This window comes from Symphalangus syndactylus, chromosome 24, assembly GCF_028878055.3.
Source record: "Symphalangus syndactylus isolate Jambi chromosome 24, NHGRI_mSymSyn1-v2.1_pri, whole genome shotgun sequence".
Classification (NCBI taxonomy): Eukaryota; Metazoa; Chordata; class Mammalia; order Primates; family Hylobatidae; genus Symphalangus; species Symphalangus syndactylus.
The window spans coordinates 60,415,925-60,441,992 of NC_072446.2; the positions used below are offsets into that span (position 1 = coordinate 60,415,925).

The 26,068-nt window shown below is 40.7% G+C and overlaps 1 protein-coding gene across 7 annotated transcripts in view; it reads right to left on the reverse strand.

Moving 5' to 3' along the window:
• The window catches only part of MACROD2 (mono-ADP ribosylhydrolase 2), a 2,104,525-nt gene that overhangs the window by 419,454 nt on the left and 1,659,003 nt on the right, over nt 1-26,068 (reverse strand). The window lies entirely within an intron of this gene.

The following is a 26,068-nucleotide window of genomic DNA, read 5'->3' on the forward strand; positions in this document are numbered from 1 at the left end:
GTATTACATTTGGCAAAGAGTAGGCATTCATTTAGAACTTTTATGGTGGAAAAATTAATGGATGAATGAATAAATGATTAAGTGAACTATACCACAGAATGAGATGCAATATGTTGAGGTGAAGGACACACAGTATGGATTCTGGAGCCAAACAGCCTGGGTTCCAAATCGGGCTGCACTATGTTTGTGCTGTGTGTATTAGTCCGTTTTCATGCTACTGTAAAGAACTGCCTGACACTGCGTAATTTACAAAGGAAAGAGGTTTAATTGACTCACAGTTCATCATGGCTGGGGAGGCCTCATGAAACTTACAATCATGGTGGAAGGTGAAGGGGAAACAAGGCACCTTTTTCACAAGGCTGCAGGAAAGAGAAGTGCCAATCAAAGGGAGAAGAGCCCCTTCTAAAACCATCAGATCTCATGAGAACACACTCACTATCATAAAAGCATGGGGGAACTGCCCCCGTGATCCAATTACCTCCACCTGGTCTCTCCCTTGATACATGCGGATTATAGGGATTATGGGGATTACAATTCAAGATGAGATTTGGGTGGAGACACAAAGCCTAACCATATCACTATGTAACCTTAACCAGAGAATTTCTCCAAGCCTCAGTTGACTTTTTGTAAAATAGGAGTCATAAAATAACACGTAGCTCTCAAGATTGTTTTAAGGATTAAGGGAACTAACATATGAAGACTTTTCAGCACAAATTTCCAACTTAATACATTTTAGCCATTCTCTATTAATAAATGTTAAATATGTCCCCATACTATTTACGATGGTGAGAAATTCAGGCTTGGAGCTCATCAGAAGGTCTAGTTCTTGTTGTGACAAGGTGATATTGTAAAACCAGTGTGAGTCCTGACAACAGATTTTAAAAATGATAAGCCTGTGTTTTTGCTGTGAATTAATACCTAATAATGGTGAATTCACCTTTGAACTGCCTCAGGGGTGTGTTGAAAGGAAGAAGTAAATAATAATAGGATCCTATCAGCTCAGAACAGTGAGACAGTCCAGTGTGAATCACAAAAGAAACCCTGAGAAAAAGAAGCAGGAGCTGTTGAGGCAGTGTGGAACCAGTACAATTTAAAAAATGTTGACTACAAGAGAATACCAGGCATTCTTTTGATATTTGCATAATGTGGATTTGTGAACAGCAAATAATACTTCCGAAAGCCATGTCTACCATTTATATAGCATGTGTATGTGATTTCAAATTAGCTTGCCTGCTAAGTTACCTCTTAATCCAACAGAGTGTAACAAAGCTGAAGGAGCAAGTGCAATGCATTAAATACACATTTCTTAAAAATAAAGGCCTAGCCATGCATTCAGCCTGTCCTTAATACCACATATTATATATTTACACAGCCTTGCTGTATTGGTTCCAGCTTACTTACTATAAGTAAGAGTATCTTTTTAACTTTTGAGAGACATTTTCTTAGGGAACCCATGAGATTTCTTCCCACCTATTTTACCCCGTTAACAATACCTTTTAAAATACAACTTCTATAATATTCATCTCTCCTCTGCCAGATTCTGTTTTCTCTTTTGCTGCTTTTCAGAATTCAGAGTGGAGCGCTCACATGCAAGATGAGGCAGTGAGCTTTTCTGAGTTTTTCAGAGAAAAAGGATTTGCAGAGAAAACTCCTCCATTCATTTCTTTGGAACATCTTCAATGTACGTCTCACTACCTCAGAGTTCCTGCAAAAGCTCAGATAATTGGAGAAAAATGGTATGGCGGAATGCATTAACATGACACAGTATATAAACAGTTACTGAAACACAGAAGCAAGAGAAAAATTCCACATTCATCCCTACAGAGATTGAGAGTCTCGGGGCTCTGTGATGATATGGGGAACCCTCTTGTCTCTGGGTCACTGACTAATTTCACACTAGGAGGTGGCAACTGTCCACCATTCCAGTGCAGCAACTGATCTGTGGTTCAGGTAAAATAAGACATCATTCCCCTTCAGCTCAGAGACAATCATTTATTTTGAGTCACGAGAATGTGCTTTAAACATGGTGATGAAGACATTAAAGGCAAGGTGGTGTTTGAATTGGAGAAGGCTTGTTGTAAGGATGAACTTTGGAGTCACATTCTGGATTTACTTGAAAAAAATTACTTAGGCTGGGCATGGTAGCTCATGCCTGTAATCCCAACACTTTGGGAGGCTGAGGCAGGTGGATCACCTGAGGTCAGGGGTTCGAGACCAGCCTCACCAACATGGTGAAACTCTGTCTCTACTAAAAATACAGAAATTAGCCAGGCATAGTGGTGGGCTCCTGTAATCCCAGCTACTTGGGAGTCTGAGGCAAGAGAATCACTTGAGCCTGGGAGGTGGAGGTTGCAGTGAGCCGAGACCGTGCCATTGTACTCCAGCCTGGGCAACATGAGTGAAACTTCATGTCAAAAAAATAAAAAATTACTTAACCTCTTTAGGTCTGATAGATCACCCATCTTTCAAATGAGTTAAATAATTACTTAACCTCATTTAGTTGCTTGTGAGAACTGTATAAACTAATTCTTATAAAAATAAAACCATAGAGTGCATAGTGAATAGAAGTAAATTCCTGATAGAAAGAAGTATTATTGTCATTACTATTGTTAAGACAAAAGAGTATTTATGTAAGAAACAGAAGGAAAGAGGTTGCTGAGTGAGGCTGAGGAGGGGAAGGGTGAATGCAGACTCTACGCAGGCTCATCTGACAATTACTAGGATTCTCCCTGGATTTGGGGACTATGAAGAAAGAAGCTTCAACCTTGGCTCCACAGTCTACCAAAGATCCCTGCAGAGAGAGACCATTCTCTATGTACTATATTACTGGGTAAGTAGGGGAGGTTTAGATGCTGGAGGTGGCGGGGATGTAATGATGTTAGGGTTTCTATCTCAGCACTGTATGCTATATTAGCTGTGTGACTTTGCCAGAGTCACTTTCTCTCTGTGAGAGTCAATGGGGATGCAGCATAGAGGGCTGGTTCCTTTCCTTCTTAGGAACAAGATCTTGTTTTTGTTTTGGGTAAGCACATTCCTGCCCTGAGTTATGTTTGCCAGCTTATCTTATAAGTAGGTATGGTATATGTCTAAATTCTGGCCAATGAGACACATTGCGAGGACTATCATGGAACTTAAAGGGAGAGAGGCATTCTCCTTTTTTATTCCCTCCTCCATCCTCTTGTCTAGAAACAGAAGTAATGGCTGGACCCCTAGTGGCCATCTTAAGACCGTGAGGATGGTAGAGCAGATGGAACACCCAAAATGCTTCTATATGAATGAAACATAAACATCCATCTAATTTTAAGCCTCTACTTTGAGATCTTCTGTCACATGCAGCCAAACCTAAGTTCTAACAAGGCAAATATAATAATGGTACCTCCCCAATAAGATTTTTGTAGTGATTTATCAAATTTAGCTTGATAAAGTGGTTAGCACACAATTTGGTTTTGTGTATTTATAAATTCATTCATTCATTAAATATTTATCATATCTACTCTGTTTCAAACTTTCTACTTGGCACTGAGAACACACAGGTGAATAAGACTATAAGGCTCAGACCACAAACAAACCATATTCCAGAAAAGAGACTGATGACAAATGTGCAATGACATAAGTCAATCTGACAGAGACTAAAATCCCATAGAAGAAAATTAAATGGGGTTGTGCTGTTGAAAGTAGAATGAAGGAGAGCACATTATAGTGGTCAAAGAAAGTCTCCTTAAGGAAATGACATTTCAATGACATCCGAATGACAAGAAGTGAGTCAGATATAGATTTTGAAGGAAGAACAGTCCAGGTGAGGAAGAGGGTAAGTTGGAGGATGCTGAAGTGGGAAGACGATTAGTATGGTATCCAAATAAGCCTTCCAGGCTACAGCATGGGGAACAAGGTTGAGGGTAGGAGGTGAGATTAACATGTAAGCAGGTCAGGTTGTAGAGAACCTTGAACAGCTGGTGGAAGAGGTACCCATAAATATACATCATGGAAGTAGGATCTGTAAAATCCAGGTCACCCCCAAATCCAAAATTAGTGCAATTAAACACCATCACATTACTGCACTTATTTCTTGCAGTATGGAAAAACTTGTTTTCCAGCTAAAGCAAAGTGGATAAATATTCCAACAAGATGTTCAATTGGTGGCAAGAATTATGACTGTATAAGGGCCCATTCATGGTTGAATATAAAGAGGAAGTCTCCTGAGGCAGTGAGTTGGCATGCAAGTAATCTCGTCCCATGAGTCCAGACAGAATGTCCCATGTGTATGCATGTGGCAGGAGAGGTACAGTGTGCTCAGAGAGGAACGTGAAGGCAGAGCAGAGTGTGCACACATACACACACACACACACACACACACACACACAAGACAGGATAGAGATTCTCCTCAGAAGTTACCCCGGGGAGAAATGTTCTAGCAAAGAAAGGATTATTTTTATTTATTTATTATTTTTGTCTGTTTTTCTTGCATGCACACGTGTGTGTGTGTGTGTGTGTGTGTTCATGGTACACAGTTCAGGTGTACAGGTACACAGTTCAGGTACACAGTTCCCTACTCCCCTCCCTCTTTATTTTACTCTAACCACAAATCAGAGAGGAAAATTACTTAATGATGTGATATTTTGCTTTATTGAGAGAGAACCGGGCATAGACGTTCCTTACCTGGGGAAATTGATACTGTACCATTAAGAACACTCACAGAAGGTTGAATTCGGAAACCACCTAACAGGCAAAGTTAAAGAAGAGTGAGAATGGGAAATGGTTGCTGGGATCGATTCCAGACCTGCTTGCTTTATGATGCTTGTAATTGTTTGTTCAAGGGCTCCTGTATGGATTGTTTTTCTATGATACTATCTATCCTTTCAGAAATAACCGAGGACAGATGCTGAACTATTGCCACAATCCCCTCCATTGTCTAGAAATGAGCTACACCGATTTCAAAACTTCTATTATTTTGTGGCTTACAGGATCACCAGGATGGAATCTTTTGTAAGCTTGGGGAGCTTGCCTTTCTCTATGTTCTCATTTTTTGTCTTCCCTAAATACTGAGTAGACAGGAAAGAAAATAGGTTTTCTCAACTGTCTCTGGATTCTTAGGGCTTCTTATGCCCAAAAGGCACTGTTTGCAGCAAAGCCACCTTCAGGCCACTTGGAAAAGAAGAAGACTTTGCAGTATATACATGTTTTCATATATTAGAATGAGTTCTACTGTTTCATGGTTCACACTGATTTTTTAAACAAAATTTTATAAAGGGTTTTGGCAAGGGAAGGATATGTGGAAGAAATTTTCATTTGGCAATAGCTGGGCTATTTTTAGTTAGGAGACAAAAATCTCCCCTGCAGTATAAAAAAATTATAATAAAACTCTAACTATTCTATATCTTCCCTCTCTTCAGGTGAATAATTTACTACTGGAATTGCCTTTAAAACATATATGCCTTTTGGGAAAAGGCAAAGAGGTGTAAGAGGCTTGTGTGTTAGGATGAAATAGAAGACCCTACCCAAATGCACGCTGCTCGTTTTTATTTTTGTCTGTACATCTTCTCCATTAATAATGGAGCTCTGTTGCATTATATACCAGATTCCACGAAGGGCAAAAAAGCTTGTCTCTCTGGGTGATGATGAAAGACACACAATTCTAGAGAAGACCATGGATTCTCCAGAAATTCAGCAAAGCATGTCCTCCATAGAGGCATGAATCTCCTACCAATTCCTCATATTCCTTCCACTAATCTATACTATTTATTTCCACCAGACTTTGCTGAATCTACTGTCTTAATGCCAATGAATTCTACTCTAGTCTGCCTCAAAACAGCACCAAAGGCCCAAAGTGCTTAGATATAAGAGTTGAAGTCTGGAGGAAGCAGTTGCATGAAAGAGAAGAAATGAATAAGAAAAACTGAGCATGAGGCAAGAGGAGGCATGGTGATCAAGGGACCTTGATTCGCAACTGAAGCAATGCAACTTTTAGAAAAATAAGAAAGGGCTCTCTGCAAGCATCCACAATCAGCAACTCCAACAAACTCTATTTTCAATATACCTGCTCTAGCTGGATTGCTTCTTTGTAAGATAATGTGCATATGTAAGAGGGAGACAGCCCAGCTACCAGGGCATTGAGTCCACTGGCCCAAGGAAATGAGGAAGGGCTGGAATGTGAGACAGTGAAATTTAAAGGAAAGCTTCCAATAAGCCCAGCTGGCGGGTAAGCTGTGGGATGGCAGACGAGGCAGCAGGGGCCCTTACACGTCCATCTTTGTCTCATTGTCAGCTCACCCGGGTCTGTTTGCTGGTGGGACTCAGAAACCTCCTGAAAAAGAACCATCATAAAAAGGGAGAATAGAGGCTCCCAGGCTTCATGAAAAGGAAACAGGCCAGAGTTTGAGGAGGAGAGCAGTTCCCAGCACAGCATCACGTCTGTCCTTCAAGAATAATTTGCAGGTCCCTCAAACTGAAGCTGAGGATGGGGGAGAGCCTGTAAGAAAGAGTGAAGGGATGATACAACAAGAAAGGCCACACGACTACGTTCTCTGCATGGGCAGCGCAGCCTCATAGTTTGTGTAATGGCAGATAGAACCACAGCAGTGCGGAGCCTCTGGATTTGCTATGGCAGTGGGACATGTGCACAGGGCTGGAGACACTGCCAATATCCTCTCAAGAGCAGAGAGGCCACCCAAGCATCACGTTTGGCCCCCTCTGGCCTCTTCCCAACTCTTGTCACTCTGCGTCTGTACGTGGGTCTCACTGTCTTTGTCTCAGTATCCATCACCATCTCTCTCTCTCTCTATATCCACTTCTCTCTCTATCTTCTCTCCTTTTCCTTTATTTCCCCCTCACTGTCTCACTCGTTCACTATTTATTTCTCATTTCATCTGTATCTGCTTTACTCTAGCATGTGTTCTCTCTTCCTCACCATCTTTTTCTCTTTTCCTGTTTTTCTCTCTCCCTTCCTCACATCTTTTTCTCTCTTTTATCATTTCTCCCTCTCTATCCCCTTTTCTCTCTCCATTCTTTTATCTCTTTTTTTCTCTCACCTTCTCTCTCTCACCCCCTTTCTCTCTTCTTCTCTCTCACCCTTTTTCTCTCTCCTTCTCTCTCACCCCCTCTTTCTCTCTCCTTCTCTCTCACCCCCTCTTTCTCTCTCTCTCACCCCCTCTTTCTCTCTCCTTCTCTCTCACCCCCTTTCTCTCTCCTTCTCTCTCTCTCACCCCCTCTTTCTCTCGCCTTCTCTCTCTCTCACCCCCTTTCTTTCTCCTTCTTTCTCTCATCCCCTCTCTCTCCTTTTCTGCCTCTCTTTCTCTCCTTCTCTCCCTGTCTACTCTTTTTCTTCTCATTTCTGCTACATCTCTCTCCTCTCTCTTTCCTCTCCCCTTCTCTTTTTCCTCTCCCTTCCTCTCTCTTTCCTCTCCCCTCCTCTCTCTTTCCTCTCCCCTCTCTCCTTCTCTTCTTCTCTTTGTTTCTTTCCTTTTCTGTTTCCCCCCCACTCTCTTTTCTCATGGTCTATCTCCCAAACCCATCAGTGGTAGGAAAGAGCCTTGAGGTCCCACTGGACAAACATGGCTGAAAGCCAGCAAGGATATCACCTTTTGGGGATCACTGTCAGAAAAGGGGTTCAGGGCTGGAGAGACACCCAAAAGCTGGCTCTGGCTGGTCCACTATGAACAGGAACGATCTGCCTTGAAGTCCTAGATCTGTGCCTGGCTCTGCAGGGGTGGCCACAGCAGCTTCTTCCGTAACATCTTTGCAAATGGCTCCATCAGGGCCAGAGTTTTCCTGCACTACAGTGGGGGCTGAGGAGAGTAGGGAGTGGGAACTCCTGGGCAGTCTCAAGATAAGGATGACCTCGAATTTCAGAGAAAAGATTCTGATATATTTTCCACTAACTGCCTTCTCATGGAGCCTCAAAATTGTACAGGACTAAGCGACGCAGGTCGTGAACATTTCTGATTATGAATTCTTTAATCTGTCTCTAACCCTCCCTGCCATTTCACTTTCATCAGAAATATTTTCCTGGCATATAATTCAAATCCCTATCAGATTTGATCTTTATTGTATTTTTCATTATTTATTCAGCTCTGCATCAGCTCCTGTGCTGTGGGTGATCTCCTTTGAAGTGAAGCCTTCTTAGAAATGGCTCTTTTGTAACAGTGTTCCTTCCACTGTGCCCAAGATTGATCTACAATGCAGCCTGAGATAAGCCCCGAACCTGCTGCTGCTGTCTCTGCTAAATTCCAAATGTCTTTCACCGGCACCTTCCAGAAAGCATTTATCGGGAGCCTTTTAGGAAACAGAAATGACACATCCCAACTGCTGAGATCATAAGCCAACTGTCTACTCACACCCTGCGGACCTGAATGTTTCAACTCCGTTCCGGATGGAGTCAAAAATTTCCAAATAATGATAAAAATGTCCTTCTCATTGGCCTGTAATTCAAATGCTTTTTATCAACTCTTGAACCATGAAAAGTTAACCACCTGGCCCCTTTGCCCCAGTCAGCATGCTCTTCTCTCCTACATAATTATCAGCTCTTAAGTAGAATTCTGATTTTATAATGCTCTGCTATCACATGAATTCAAGAGCACTGGCCATGGTGGTTATTGTTTGTAATCTGGATTTGTCAAAAGAGGAATCCGGGAACTTAATTAAGTTCCTAGAGGACACTCAGCAAGTCAATACCCAAGACAAAGGCAGGCCAGTGCCCACAGTCCTGAGGCTCACTGCCTCCCCCCAGGAGGACTATTGGTCTTGTCTAATGACTTGCAGTTCTTTTCTGACACATTCAGACTCATGGCCTACGACATTCACCTGTTAATATTGCTAGCTTTTAAAAAGTAACCATTTCTTTTTCATTCCAAGCCTTGCACACTTATATTTGGTATGGTTGAGTGAGTGGTGTACCCTGCTAGAAGAACAAAACAAAACAAAAAAACCCAACACTGGTTTCCATTTCTGTTGAGATATTTTTTATTTCTCCCTCTCCTGGAAAGAACAGAGATGCACAGGGGTCTGGTGAGAGGGCAAAGTGGGAGGAACAGAGCCCGAGGTTGCCATGCTTCCACGTGGAATGCAGCTCCATTTCCCTAATACTGAGGGTTTCTTCATGTCAGAGCCAAATTCCTTGTGTTTGTTTTGCAGCCAGGTGGCATGGAATAATGCACGGCCCGTTCCAAGGGAGCTCAGTTAGAACACATGCTTTAACTCAATCAACACAAGCCTCATAAGAAAAATATCTGGGCCTTCCTGTCATTTTCTCTCACTAAAGGAGTTTATAGCCCACAGCATGGCCTTTAATTAAATTTGGACATCACACACCCAACAGGGAAACAACCAAAGTAAGCCAAGTCTTTATGTAAACTTCAGTTACTTATTAGGCAAAGGCAGAAAGACAAGCAATATTTATTTTCTGGTTTAGGGCTTAAAAATAATGAATGAGATTCAGGACTGATGTTGAGATTAAAAACTCACTCATCTGTACGTGACAATCGTGGAAGAGGGGTTGCCATGGTATCAGCCCAGAATTGCGGCTCCCCAGTCCTTCATTATCCATGTAAAGATCGGGGACACAGAAGGTGCTGATCGATCCCTAGTTGGACCTGGGGCCCAGGGTCTTCCTTCTTTTCTCGAACATCCCCCAATGTTGTAGGCCTGTCTTATGTCCATGTTCTCAAAAATAGAGCAGCTACTTGAACATTTTGCAATGCATGCCTTGAGAAATATTTAGATTCTCTCCCAAGGACTGAGAAAGCCAGTCTGAAACAACCCTTTGGCTGGACCAAATGGTGTTGAAAATTTGTCACAGGGTCTCCTGGGTTCTCCTAGTTCTTAAGACTAGGAGTGGGCATCTGAGTGCAGGATTCATTTGCAACTTTCTCCCATTGAACTGTTTGGGAGCTCTGATGTCAATCACCACACAGCCAATAGGAATAAGAAGCTCAATTCACTTTACATGGGTTGAATGATTTGATTTCACACTTACCCCATGAGAGATACACTGTTCTTTCCCCTATTTTACAGATGGAGAAGCTGAAGTACAGAATTAATATAATACCGCAAGTAAATATCAGGACCAGGATGTAAGTCTAAGCTAGTTGCCTCCAGAGCCATGTCTTCAACCCATGGTGTCCCTGAGCTCCAGCCAATGAGTTAGAAAGGAAATCTGCAGTCCTTTGTGTGGAGCATCCTATAAACTTCAGGGATGAGAGACATCTTCACACTCTTTTATGGAGCTGAATCTTATCTGCAGCATTCCTCTTTAACTGCCAGCACACCTTTGCACAAAACACCTTCGGCAGTAAAGTGGCTTCCTGGAGTAGCTGCGTTTGTCCCAGGCAGTTCTTGGAAAAAAACTTCTTACCTCTCTGTAACTTCCATTCATTAGTTTTAGTTCTTAGCCTGCATCTCTCCCATGTGACCGCTCATCCCTTCCTGCTTGGCCCCCAGAGTCATACCTTCTCAGGCAAAACATCCCCCTTCTCTCACCTGTGCATCGTAGAACCCCAGTGTTGAGTCTTCCTGCAGGCTGATCACAGCCCCAATTACTGCTGGGAAGGGCAGTGCTCTCAGTCCAGGTAACTGAGTCTTCGTTGACAATAGAAATAATAGAGCACTTTCTGCCCTATCACCCTCCCACTTTTGTTTTACACTAGGCCACGAAATGCTGAAAAACCCAGCTAATGATGCATTTTGTCTTTTCAGGGCTTGCTTCAGTCCCTGAAAGATCTGACTACATAAACACTGTGATATACATACAAACAAGATCAAGGGGATCTGAACCATGAAACCCAACCCATTAACTGCCCCCTACAGGGTTGAGATGATGTGTACAAAAAATAACGGATGAACAAATTGAATGGGCTAAAGAATCACATTGTCTTCTGAGACTAGATTCTACATCTATGCATCCCAAGTATTACCACGGAGGTGGAGGCTGATATGGACTTGCTTCAATGATGCAGCTATTCCAAGCTCAAGGGTGCACATATTCTATCTGATTCTTCTAGAATGTGTTCTTTTAAGTCAGTGACATTATAGACCTCAAGCCCTTGAGGATACAAAAGTCTCCTTCCCTTAGGGATTTCTAAAATGTTGAATAGAAATTTAGAAAACCACAAGCCCTTGGGGATTTCCAAATATCACAAGCCCTAGGAGATTTCTTTTTTTTCCTCTTTTTCTTTTTTTCTTTCCTTTTTTTTTTTTTTTTTTTTGAGAGGGAGCCTCGCTCTGTCACCCAGGCTGGATGGAGTGCAGTGGCGCGATCTCAGCTCACTGCAACCTCCGCCTTCTGGGCTCAAGCAGTTCTCCTGCCTCAGCCTCCTGACCAGCTGAGATTACAAGCATGCACCACCACGCCTGGCTAATTTTTGTATTTTTAGTGGAGACGGGGTTTTGCCATGTTGGCCAGGCTGGTCTCAAACTCCTGACTTCAGGTGATCCGCCTGCCTCAGCCTCCCAAAGTGCTGGGATTACAGGTGTGAGCCACCATACCCGGCTGCCTTTGGGGATTTCTAAAATGTGGGGTTTTTAAAAAATAATTTCAACTTCTATTTTAGAATCAGGAGGCACATGGCACAGGTTTGTTACATGTGTATATTGCAGGATGCTGAGGCTTAGGGTACGAGTGATCCCATCAATTGTGAGCACAGTACCCAATAGTTTTTTAACCCTCGCTCCCCTCCCTCCCTCCACTCAGCCTCTAGTAGCCTCAATGTCTACTGTTGCATCTTTATGTCCAAGAGTACCCAATGTTTAGCTCCCACTTATAGGAGAGAACATACAGTATTTGGTTTTCTGTTCCTGTGCTAATTTGCCTAGAATAATGGCCTCTGACTGCATCCATGTTGCTGCAAAGGACATGATTTCATTCTTTTTAAAAATTGAAAGTAGAAATGGACATATTACAGTTTATGCCCTTTGTGTAGTAGCTTTGCAAACAGATGGACCAAAACTCAAACACTGGTTTTGCCATTCGTTAGCTTTATGAACTTGTACAAGTTATCTCACTGAGCCTCAATTTGTCTAGCATTTAATAGATACTCGACAAACTATAACACTTCATTTCTGTGGTTATGACTGTTTTCATATCAGTCAAAGTTGATTGCAGGAAACAGAAACCTGGTATTTCATGTAGAATGGGATTGAATGCAGTAGATTAGCTGGCTGCAAAATTCCTAGACAGCATGGTAGATCAGGAGTCAGGAGCCTCACTCTGAATGAATTAGTACAGGGACATAAAACTATAGCTGCCGCAAGCAGAGGTCAGGAAGGCATTGCTGTTGCTGCCACAACTGCTTCTAGACACCTACAAGGCCAAGTCTGACAGCCACAGGCACCTGAAAATACTCATTTCTGCAGCCATCCTCACCAACAGGAATAGCAGCAAGAAGATGGCCTTTGCCTTAACTTTAGTGACATCCAAATCTCATTCAAGTGCATCTAATTGTCAGAACATCATTTACATCTAGAACCCTAGCTGCAAAGGAGTCAGGAAAGTTGATTTTTAACCCTCAAGCCCCTGTGGCACAGTAAGACATATTGAGACAGGTGGAAATGGATGCTGAGTGATAACTGACAATATCCGACACATTACTCCTGGCTGCCCTCTCTACCAACAATGAATGTGGCTTTAGTACCATTGCCACAGCCATGAGGATGGTCTGGCACAGAGTTTGCGGCAATTTTAATCCCCATAAGGTAAGTAACGTGGGTTTCTGGTACTGCAGCCTATAACAATTTACAGACATTTTCTTTGTTTGACACTAATTAGGCCACATGGGATCAGATGCGTGACCTTTTCTGTTTAACATCCTAATGTGAACAACAGAGTTTATCAGCCCTGGATAGAGAGTCACATTGAGAATTGAAACAAACACATGGGATCAGACTGGAACAGTTTTATGAATAATAAAGACATTTCTGATTAAATAAATTGCTCAGTGCTCAAATCACCATTCAAACAGGAAATTGACTCTTACATCTGTTCTTTATAATAAGCATATGGAAACACACCCTATGAACTTCCAATTATCCACTCCAATAATACATTATGTCAAATGGGTGGATTACAGATACAGCAGAACCACAAATGATTCAAACTACTATTTTATTCTCTTCTCTGAGTGTCCAACAAACTAAGAAATCCATGAATGTCATTTTAGCTGTATGCTCATCGTTTGTTCTCTCTGCTCTTTGATTAGCATGAAAAACAATCGACCAATGACCAGTGATAGGCAACCAGAGAGTAAAAGGCACAGTAGATATCAAGGTGGGGAAAGATGAAGAATATATGTTCATGGTATGTAGACAAACTACAGAGGCATAAACAAATGAAGTGAAACTTTTGAGTTTAAAAAAATGAATAGACAGGAGCAGTATCACTGAATTCTAAGTCATCAGAGATGCAAAAGAGGTTGAACTTTTTCTTACAATAGGGTCATACAAAACAATTTACAGAGTGAACACTCCTAAAACATTTGTATGTAGACAAACACCGAACTGTAGTTTGCTACACAAAGCCATAAAAAAAAAAAACACATTCATTTAAAATACTATTAACTTAATTATGGTAATAGATTCAGTGTGTAAACCCAGAAAATTATGGGCTGGTGATATTAGCTTGTTCAATTTTAAAATAATGTGTTGATTATTAATAGCAACCCAGTCCTAGTAATAACCAGATCACGACAGTGGAATGGTAAATATACATGAAGTATTCAGAAAAAAAAAAATTCACAGATGCTTCTATTATGGCAAATAAGAGTTGTCATGGGTAAAACAGCCCTATCTCTCTAAAAATGAATTAATCAAAACACTTATCCTGAATGGCATTTTCTAGTTCTGGGAATAAATTTGTTACTTCTCACTTGTCACACTAATGAAGTCCCACTGTGAGATTTAAGAGCAACAGCTCATCTGGCACTGTTATTTATATCTCCACTGGAAAGTAGCTGTTTTCTTACTTATGGTGCTTACCGTAAGGTCCAGTTTTGAGAATACAGCAAATTGAGTTAAATAGTGACTCTTGCTGTTTTTTTCCCTTTAAATATAATTCATTATTATATTTAAACTCATTATTTTTTCCCTTTAAATATAATTTTGAAATTAACAAAAATACTCCTCTTTATTTCAATGCATTCATATTTACCCAAATGAGAGAAGAATAAATTACACAAGTGCAATGTCCACGAAAAACATCAATGAGATGCATATGTGTTATAAACCACATAGTAAATTGAAAGGACAGTGGGTGGTTAAGTCACTCTAGTCTTCACAATCTATAACTCAGTTAAACAATGAAAGGCAAAGTTGTAGGTGCCTCTGTAGGAAGTAGGTAGGTAGGTATAACATGGGGAGATGAACAGACCGAAGGAAGGAAGGAGGGGAGGAAGGAAGAAAGAAGGGAATGAAAGAAGGATGGAAGGGAGGAAGAGAGGAGAAAAGGAAGGAGGGAAAGAGAGAGGGAAGAAGGAGAGAAGGGAAGGAGGGAGGAAAAGGGGGAGAGCAGGGGAGGAGGGAAGGAAGGAGAAAGGAAAGTAGGCAGGCAAGATAAACAAATTATCGTGTTGTTTTACATTAGACTATTACTAAGACAGACTCCATTCTAAGATGCTGGTTATTCCCATGAAACCTCATGTTATTACAACATAGAAAATCCCTTATGATAGGTTCTTTGCTACATCCCATTCTTCCTCTGGCCCTCAAAGTTTCAGAAATACTGATCATTTGTTATTTTATATCTGGAAATTCCACTGTAAGGTATTTCCTGGTCCTGTCTCTTTTTCTGTACTTTTTACTACTTTGGGACAATTTTTGATTTTGTATATATCACAATGTTTTGTATTTCATTGAGTTGTAATTTCATTGCATTTATCTGTCCATGTAACTGGCCCCCCTCACCACTAAACTTGTGAGCTCCTCAGGGGTAGGTATATGTTTTATATTTTGTTTGCATTACTAAAGCATAGCATATGGCTTTATACAGAGTATGTGCTCAGTAAACGTTTACAATAAACTGAATTGACACAGTCATTTATCTTTCATTTGGCCATTTTAAAAGACTGTCTTCAGAATAAGCCAAGACTCTTTTATTTTTATTTTTATTTACTTATTTTTTTCTGAGTGGGAGTTTCGCTCAAACTCGCTCAAGCTCAAATTTCATTTTGTTGCCCAGGCTGGAGTGCAATGGCACGATCTCAGCTCAGTGCCACCTCCACCTCCCAGGCTCAAGTGATTCTCCTGCCTCAGCCTCCCTGGTAGCTAGGATTACAGGCGCCCGCCACCACACCCAGCTAACTTTTTGTATTTTTAGTAGAGACAGGGTTTCACTATGTTGGCCAGGCTGGTCTCGAACTCCTGACTTCAGGCAATCCGCCAGCCTCAGCCTCCCAAAGTGCTGGGATTACAGGCGTGAGCCACCGTGCCCAGCTGACTGTTTTTAAAATCTCCATGTCCAGATCACCCTCTAGACCAGTGAAATCAAAATGTCTGCAGGTAAGAGCTGGACATCAGTGTTTTTTAAAGCTCTCCAAGTGGTTCTAAGGTGCAACAAAAGCTGGAAACCAGTGCCCTGCAGCCTTTTCCAGCCATTCTTGGTGCTTTGTGTCAGCAGAGTAGAAGGGACATTCCCCTGCCCAAGCCCTGTCCCTCCAGACATGCACCAAATGAGGAAAAAGTAGTGTAATGGTTCAAGAAAGAGGAATTTAACATTCCTTCTCCCCACCTCCAGTTCCTATCAAATGCTTCATTCCCAGGCTTTGGACAATGTTGTCATTTACTTTCTCACAATGGCTTTTAAAATATATCTCTGGGGGGTTAAAGCAGAGTTGGAAGAATGTGTTTGGATTTAAAATAACCTTTCCAAGATGAAAAAAAAAAATCATCATTTGATAATGGTTTCTGCCTGCGTTCATTAAAGAGATCATTAATGACACTAAATTCTGGTCTTAGGACTTAATTCAGATCAATAGCTGAACATACACTTCATATTCATTAGTCCAGTGGAAGACGCAGATGGGCATGTTTTACTGAAGTGTCTCATCAGAACATATTTAAGGAGCCGAAAGAGACGGTGCTGTCCTTCTGCAAGAACTTGGCAGTATCCCTCTTCCCTCCCGCATGCGGATGAAGATGTCTTTGCTAGTATGTCCCTCTCATTTGGTTAGTTTGGGACTCTTAATACAGTGAATCAGAGTTTGGCCTAAAGTACAGTTTTACAAAACAAACTAATTTTTAGTTATGTATTCAGAAAGGCAGACCTTCCTATAAATATTCCTTTATGTGGAATTTGCAGTCATATCTACAATGATCTGTTAAGCAGATGCCTCTGTGTGCAACAGATGAAGCTAACCTGGGGTAAACTTAAAGTTCTGTTGGAATCGATTTTGTGGTCCCCTCTTTTAATTCCCTGTCCCAGTTTGGATCTTCCAGCTCAGTTGGAGGTTTCACACCAAGGCTGAGAAAAAAATCTATAAGAGAAAAAACAAATTGCATTCTGCCCCTGAGGTGAGAACTTATTGAGGGTAATTCACAAAGAGTTAGGAAAAGACCACCCTCTCCCTTGCATTCTGTGCATGGCCAAAGGGCACTGCATCTACATTTGCTGTTGATGATTTTCGTGAACATTAAACTCACTTGCAGAATTTATTCTCCATTCCCCATTAGGAGAGTTATGCAACCTGAATCCTTAATGGACTTAATCAGCAGGATAACATGACATTTCTCCCATCCTGTGCTAAGTACAAGGCAGAATACAAAGACATATTAGAGACATCTCTGCCCTTGAGGATTTTATAATCTAGTTGGAGAGATGAGAGGGTCACAAAAACTACTATAATGTATGACATGCCTACTAAAGGGACTGCTCAAGTCAAGCCTCATTTGTTTGCAAGTAAGAGAAACACTCAAAATTGCTCAAGTTCAGATGCAGAACATTTTTGCAGAAAGCCCAAGGAAAGTTAAACCACCAGCTTCTTGGAAAGGCAAATGCAGAAAGCACAGAAGTTTTGTCCTATCTCTTGCAATGTCATCTTGCCTGCTTTATTTGTCCCTCTTGTCTGGCTTCCTCTGCATCTGCTCTGAAGATCACTATATGTCAAGCTTTCTAGAAGATACTTCACATACACTAACTCAGTTAATTTCATACTTGAAAATATCTTAAAGGAGGAGATACTACTATCTCCTCTATCATCACCATCAAAAGCAGGACCAGAAGCACTACGGGCTGGACACTGTGCCAAGCGACTTCCTTATGTTATCTAGCCTTATCACAGACCTGGGAAGAAAGAGAATGAGAAGGGAAAAAAAATGAAAGGGCAGAGAGCAGGAGATTTTACAGAAGAAAATGTTTGACCATTCCCACATTGCTAAATTACTTCAAAGCATTCATTCCTCTGAGTCCTGTGTAGACATGGTTCTTTCGATTTTGCGATTTAGGAAAACATCTTCTGCTACATCCATATCTGCATGTATAGATCATTTTCTCTTTCACTTCCTGGCAGCTGAGCCCAAATTTACTCTTAAGTCTCTTACTTAGAAAGGAAACATATTGGATGGGTTTGAACTAAATCTGAAAATCCTCAAAATATCCAAAATTCAAGAAGTTTTCACCTGAAAGTATATTTTCCACATGTAATGCACTGTGATGGATGTTGAGACTATTATTTCTACATAAGAACATATACAGCAAAGGGAAGTGAATGTTATTTGGCTGAAAGATGTGGAAAGAGCACTGATTAAATGTCAGGAAAGGTTATTTGAATGCAAGGTCCATTCGAACCATTTCTTTCAAAGCTTCAGTAGAATTTTAAGAGAAATATCCCATGTATTTCTATGAGATAAGAAAATACTTCAATGGAAGAATCAGACAGGCATCTTTCATTATCTCTTGGGAAGGCATAAAGAGTTAGTTAAGCAGAGAATGATGGAGTGGGAGAGAGATGCCCTCACTCTGATTTGGGGTCAGTCTACATCAAAACAGTCCCGTCAGAAAAGCTAATGTGGCTAAAATTAACAAGGTCTGATATTAACAGTGGATGTGGAACGACTGAAATTCTCATACGCTGCTGGCAAGAGTGTAAATTTGTAAAAACAGTATAGAAAACAGTTAAAGCTAACAGAAGCATATCCTGCGACTCAGCAATTCTACTGATAGGAATATAACTCAACAGAAATGTGAACATATTTCACCAAATATACAAGAGTATGAATACAAGAGTATTCGTACCAGCTCTATTCATTATAGCTCAAACTGGGAATGATCCAAATGTCCATTAGTAGTAGAATGAATAATTAAAATGTATATTTACATAATGTGATACTATACTGCAATGAAAATGAATGAAGTACAACTGCATGTAACAACATGGATGACTTTCACAACCATAATATTGAGTCAAAGAAACCAATACACACCATATGATTTCATTTACATAAAGTCCCAAAACAGGCAAAAATAATCCACTGACTGCCTGAGACCCTGTTGCTGAAGATGCCACAGGCAGGGCTCTGGTCTTCATTCCAGCTGAACCCAGACTTTCAGTCATCCCCACCAAGGTGCCAGACCTGGGAATGAAGCTATCTTGCTCCTTCTAGACTAGCCCATCTGCCAGCTGAATGGCACTGAGTGTCCTTTGTCCATGTCTTGTATAATAGACTTCTCCAGCCAAGCCTGTCCAAGTTTCTAATAGACAAAATCACGGACTGCAACAAAACGGTTGTTGTATTAAGCCACTAGGTCTTGGGTAGTCTATTATGTACCAGTGCATAACTGGAACACCTCTCAATCCACCAGGGTTGAAATCTCCTTGTTTTCTCACACTCAACCTGTTCTCTCTATACTTCAATTAGAGAAGAGCTGCCTGTAGTTAAGAACATGAGCAATAGAGCCAGACATCCTGGATTCAGAGTCCCACTTAGCAGATTGCTAGCAATATGGCCTCAGCTAATTACTCGAGAGCTCTAAATCTGTTTGCTTATATGAAAATGGGGATAAAGGCTGACCTATTTATTTGGTTGATATGAGGCTTAAATGTATATGTAAATAAAGGTCTAGTATTTAAGGAATTAGGAAATTAAAGAATTCTATTTTTTGATTAATGCTTAGTGTTTTGAAAGTACACAATACATAAAACCCATTAATCAATCAGCCCTGTAGGTTATTTCCTTACCATCTCCCTCCCCTATAGCTTCTTCTTTCCATTTCTGCTACCACCATCCAGTTAAATGACTCAGGATAAGTTTCTGCAATGACCTTCAAATTCTTCTTCCCAACTTCTGCTCTTTCCTTGGCATGACATGTCTCACAGTGTTACTAAAACTGACTTTGCAAGAATTATAACAGTGAGAAAATTATGGCAGTACAAGTCTGATTTAACCCCCCACCTTGCCTCTCCCTTCATCATTCCTGGCCTTAGGCTAAGCTAACTTTAGTTTATAGTTTACGTGATAATAGGCTTTCCCCAAAACTCAACCACCTTTGTAAAGCTAATGAAAGGCCATCAGGCTAGGGGAAGGGGAGGAACCTGAATTCTGCTAAGGCATAGACTGGTCACAAGATCTGTCCTACAGATAACATCACTATTGTAGACTGGCCTTTTGAGATATCTTTCCAGGTTTTTTGCAGGTCTGATACCCATGACTCCACCTGGCCCCCACCAACCAGGTGGTGCTCTTGCTTCTGGGGCCCCACCCAGAAGTAAGTCAGCTCAAGAGGACAGTTTCAACCCACCATGATTTCATCTCTGCCCCAGCCAATCAGCAGCAAGCACCCACTTTAGCCACCCCCACCCCCTTCCCCAAACTGCCTTTGAAAAACCCCCAACCTACAAATCTTCCAGGAGATTGATTTGAGTAGTAACTTGCTCTCCTGTATGGCATGGCCAGCCTCACCTCAATGAAACTCTTTCTTTACCGCAATGCTGTGGTCTTTATTTGTGCAGTGGGGCAGGAAGAACTTGTTGGGTGGTCACATTACCATACTAATCTTCCTAAAACAAAACAAACAAAACTTAAAACTCAGCATATTTAAGGCCTTCTAGAGGATGATCCCAGCTATTTTTTTTTTTTTTTTTTGGTAATCTTTTCTGTTATCTCTTCCCTGCTGGTACCATAGGTTACCATTTAAAAGAATGACTTTCTGCTTCCCTGAACATGATCCAAATCACTGTTCACAAACTTGTAACTGTCCAAAATGCCTTTTCACACATCTCTACCTACTGAAATCCTATTTACCCCAAAGCGCATTTCAAATCTCAGCCTATCAACTAACACTTCGCTAATTCTGTGTTTCCTTGTTTCTCTGTTAGCATCTCTCTCTCTTCTTCTCTCTTTCATGACTCTCTCTCATGTTTAGAATTCCACAGCAATAAATCTAAATCTCCTTTGTGACAATGGCCTCAACTATCCACGTATTACAGTCATTGGCAATCTTTTTTTGGGGGGTGGGGTATGGAGTCTTGTTCTGTTGCCCAGGTTGGAGTGCAGTGGCACAATCTCAGCTCACTGCAACCTCCATCTCCTGGGTTCAAGAGATTCTCCTGCCTCAGCCTCCTGAGTAGCTGGGACTACAGGCATGCACCACCATGCCTGGCTAATTTTTGTATTTTTAGTAGAAACAGGGTTTTACCATGTTGGCCAAGCTGGTCTCAAACTCCTGACCTCAAGTGATCTGCCCGCCTCAGCATCCCAAAGTGCTGGCATTACAGGCATGAGCCAGCGTGCCCAGCCCATTTGCAGTTTTCTAAATCTCCATAACATAATATAAACCTTTTAGCTCTAGCCTAATGCTTTGCACCTAGTGGACATTTAATAAATATTTGTTGAATTGTACCAAAAGGCTAGAATGAGCTGAATTTACTGGCAAAAAAAGGCAGGACCTTGTCAAGAGTTTGCATGTCAAACAAAATTTCTGTGTGTCTAATCCATTTTGAAAACTATTTGCATCTCAACTGATGAGAAATGAATTCTATTTTTAAAAACCTCTAAGAAAAGACATTTCACTGCTTCTTTCAGTAACATATCCCAGTGTGTAATAAGCTCTAATGTCAGAATAATCTCATTTTTTTCTAACCTAAATCCTTCATGTTGCAGACTGAGCTATTTCTTCTGGATTTTTCCAAGTGGAGATAAAGAAATAATGCAGTTTTCACTTAGAAATTTCTGCCAATTTTCCCTTGGCTATTAAGTTTTCCTTCCTTCATCTGTATGGCTAATCCAGGTGCAGAATACTATCACTATCACCACACGGCCTCACTTATTGGACTAAGGTGACTCGCCCAAGAGCAGATGCCTGACCCAAGTCGGGCTAGTAAATCTTTTCCCCAGGATTTTCTGCTCCCTGGGATCATAAAAAGAGTTTGAGATGTCTTTTTTCTTTTTTTTTTTTTTTTTTTGTGGCCAAGGATATCTGATATAAATTTCAAAAGCTATCATCTGGCTCAAAATGGTAGGGAGAAGGGCAGACTGGAAGGAGAGAGAAGAAAGTTTGCATGTCTTGCTGGAAAGAGAATCCAGACAGAATCCAGGAACCTTGTTCCAATCATTCCCAAGACCCATGTGCAGCCTGGGTTTTCTAACTCCTTGCTGTTAAAGTCTTTTGTTGGAGTTCAAGAGTCATAAAGATACACTGTTAGACTTACTAGTTCTTGTATTTCTGTCGTTTGCAACTAAAATACCACTCTCTATCTTACATATGTTTTAATCAATCAACAAGCAAGTGTTTACTTTTTGTATCATAATGGATATAAATGGTAGAAAAATTATGGCAAGCTATTTCTTACCTTTTTTATTTTCCAAGATAAATTAACTCAGTCTCCTTTACAGTTATAGAAATAGTTTTCCATGTCTTTACCCATTGCCACTGACCTTTCCATATCCATCTTCATCTTTTCTTAATTCTCTAGAGCCGAACCCAGCATGCAGCAGGTATCTGAATACCACAGAGCATGTCACATTAATGGCCTTCCACAGTCCACATGTCCTGGGCTTACCTATGAATCCCTTAGCTACGGGGCTTCCTCGTTTTATAGTCACTTGTGGTCTTCTCTACACTTGGATGCTTCTCTTTAGGAAAGAACATTTGTCATTTTCCTCCTTCATTATCTATTTTTGGCTTTAGACAAAATAGTGTAAGCCAATGTATAAAAGGTTCATTTCTTAGATTCAGCTACTGCTAACAGGAGGCTTTTGCTGACATTCCATACATTTAAACAGAAGGAAAAGGGGGTTTTATTTTATCCCTCACAAACTGCTACACATTGCAGTTAAAGTAAAAAAAATCACAAACTGCTAGATATGGAAAGAACCATACCAAAAAGACTTCTAGAAATAATAATAAAATATTAAAAATTACTTATATCAATGAGGTGTAAGAATTAAATAATGGTGTGTAGGCTCCTGGGCTCTGTAGGGTTAGATTTCACATAGCTGTTATGTTTGGAAGAAAATAAGACTTAACCAGTGGTGTCCAATGTTTAAAATGAAAGCATATTATATAATATTGTCCTGTGCCAGAAATTAGCAAACTTTTTCTGTAAAGGGCCAGAGAGAAAATGTTGTAGGCTTTGGAGAATGTTGTTTCCACCATAACAACTCAACTCTGTCACTGTTTGCCACTATTTGTCAGAAAGCAGCTGGAGACATTACATTTTTAAAATGGGCATGGCTGTGTTTCAATAAAACTCTACTTATAAAAACAGTCAGTGAGCCTAATTCAGTCTGTGGGCCATAGCTTTCCAACCCCGGTCTGTACATAACATCATACATAGCACAGTTCTACTCACCATATGAAATGATGCCTAAAATGATTGGTGACAATAGGTTCTCTGGAAGTCCAGGGATTTATCTCCTGTGATGGTTAATATTAAGTGTCAACTTGATTGGATTGAAGGATGCAAAGTATTATTTCTGGGTGTGTCTGTGAGGGTGTTGCTAGAGGAGTTTAACATTTGAGTCAGTGGACTGGGAGGGGAAGACCCACCTTCAACGTGGGTGGGTACCATCCAATCGGCTGCCAGCATGGCTAGAAAAGGCAGGCAGAAGGTGGAATGAGCAGGCTTGCTGAGTCTTCTGGCTCTCACCTTTCTCCTCTGCTGCATGCTTCCTGCCCTCAAACATCAGACTCCAAGTTCTTTGGCTGTTGGACCCTTGGACTTATACCAGTGGTTTGCCAGGGGCTCTCGAGCCTTTGGCCATAGACTGAAGGCTGCACTGTTGGCTTCCCTACTTTTGAGGTTTTGAGACTCAGACGGGTCCACTCCGGGCTTCCTTGTTCCTCAGCTTCCAGATGGCCTATTGTGGGACTTCGCTTTGTGATTGAGTGAGCCAATTATCCTTAATAAACTCCCCTTCATATATACATGTATCCATTAGTTTTGTCCCTCTAGAGAACCCTAAGACATCTCCTTTAACATAATTTTCACATAGTACTATTGAATACTACACATTATGTGTATATATTTATATATTTATCTAGAGATAGACAGCAGATAGATGATAGATAGACACATAGATAGGCAGATAGATGATAGACAGATAGGTAGATAGACAGATACATAGATAGATAGATAGGCAGATAACTTGCTAAACTTAGTTAGGCAAGATTTCTGAGTTGTGGTTTTACTGGACAAGAAGTTTGGGAATGGCAAAGCCCATAGTGTCCTCATATCTGTGAATCTAGCTCCTACCATAGGTCCTGGCTCATGTAGGGGGATCTACGCCTCCGAGAATGAATTTATTCATGGCTTCCAGCTCCTCTCCCCATCCCCACTTTACAAACCTCCTCTCAGTCATCCGCTTTCTTCTCCTTAACAAGGTGTCAAGCCCCAACAAAGGCATTCCCAGAAAAGACGTTACAGTTATTCACATATTCATTTATCAAATATTTGATGAGCGTATAAGTTAGCACTGTCATCAGAGAAATTGGACATACTTGGTGGATATGTTTTATTAAAATTATCTATGCCTATGATGTAACAAATTTAGTTATTGCTAGGTTACATCAGATTGAATTCTAGTTATTTAAAAATAATTAGAAACAGTTTTGTTTCCAGACAGGTGCAAGTCATATGAAAACATGAACACACATCCCCAAAACTTCTCTTCCTAGTGACCATGGAATCTACTTCATTCTTGGTCCTTGGTTTACTCATAGTCCTAAAAATTATTCTTTGCTAGAATTTGACACCAAGACTGAAATGTAATATTTTTCCAGAATTAACGCATTGATATCACTACAGTAGTTCCTTTATCTGTGAGGGATATGTTCCAAGATCCCCAGTGGATATCTGAAACTAAGGATAGTACTGAACTCTTCATACACCATGCTTATTCCTATACATACACACCTATGATAAAGTTTAATTTATATAAATTAGGCACAGTAAGAGATTAACAACAATTAATAATAAAATAGAACAATTATCACAATACACTCTAAGAAAAGCTATGTGAATGTGGTCTCTCTCTCTCAAAATACCTTATTGTACTGTGTTCACCCTTCTTCCTGCGATGTGCCAACGTGAGGAGAAGAAGTGAGGTGGATGACATAGGCCTTGTGAAATAAATGGGACATTCCAGAAATAAACATGTCATAAGCTTTAAATTGCACACTGTTCTGAGTAGTGTGATGAAATCTCATGCCATCCTGCTCCCCAAGATGTGAATCGTCCCCGTGTCCAGTGTATCCACACTGTAGACGCTACCAGCCCTGTTAGTCATTCAGGAGCTGTCTTGGTTATCAGAGCCACTGCCATGGTGTTGTGGTGCTTGTGTTCAAGTCACCCGTATTTTACCTCATCATGGCTCCAAAGTGCAAGAGTAGTAATGCAATTTTTTGGACTCAAGTTGACTTCAGGCAACTGAAACTGTGAAAAGAAAAACCACAACCAAATAAGGGGGTACTGCTGTATTTTATGGAAAAAGTCCACAAATACCTCGCATTTAAGAGATTGTTTCCTTGGAGAATGTCTCCTCAAACTTATTTGGAGGGAACTTGTTTCTCAATAATGACAACAATGAGTGAGTTTGAAGTCATTTCATCAGAACAATGAGACTATGCACCATTAGCCAAACTCAAAGCACCGAAGAGTATATTCTCAAGCACTTTCAGAATGAAACAACTGTTCCATTCAAGACAGATGACACAATGCCTCACCCCATCTCCTGGTCCTTCCCTCTTCAGTGTGCACCCACCTGAGCCACCACTACCAGCCCCAGCACTGCCTTCTCACTGCAGAGCCCTCCACAGTTAGTGCACATCTATCTTTACCTCCCAAATCTAAATCAATTATTTATCTGTTTTTGAACAAATATATCTAAAAATGGCATGAAGCTCTTGGGACATCACCACAAAATCCAATTAAAGCCTGAGGTATCCATACAGACTTGAAGTGTCTAAACTACCCCTATGTTTTAAAAGTATAATCTGCGTGGCTTGGTGGGGTATATGAATCTCCTGGATAATATTATTTCATTCTCTCATTTTCACTTAATCAGTCCGAGGGGAGGGGGGAAGTCATCTGTATTGGAGCTGAGTCCAAAACAGCACTACTTTAAAGACAAATTCCAAAGACGTTAGGAACATGAAAGGATCAGAACTTGCATTTACAACACCTTCCTCCAGATGCAAATTATTCTCTTTCAACTTTAAATAAGTTACTAGTTACAGTATCACATCTGGAGAGAAATTAATTGTGTACCCATTTTATATATTTTCAGCAATGAGATTCTCAAACTGTTTAGAGGAAGTGTTTATATTTTTAAATAAATAATTCTTAATACATTTTGGGGAAAATAAATTATTGCAATCTGCATGTCCTGAGCAAAGTTTTCTGGAAGAATCGATGGATTCTGAGAAAACCCTTGAGACCAGTCAAGCTGAAAAACCTTGTGCTATGGCTAGTTAGGAACTTAGGAATCTTAACTCATTTGAGGCCAATATGCAATGCTGACATTGTTCCAAATAGGGAGGAATAAATAATTCGAAATAGAAAGAAGAGACTTAGAATGAACAAATGCACATGACTCAGTGAGAACAAATGGCAATGTGTTAAAATGTTCTACCCCAACCACGTGAATGCAGCCTAAA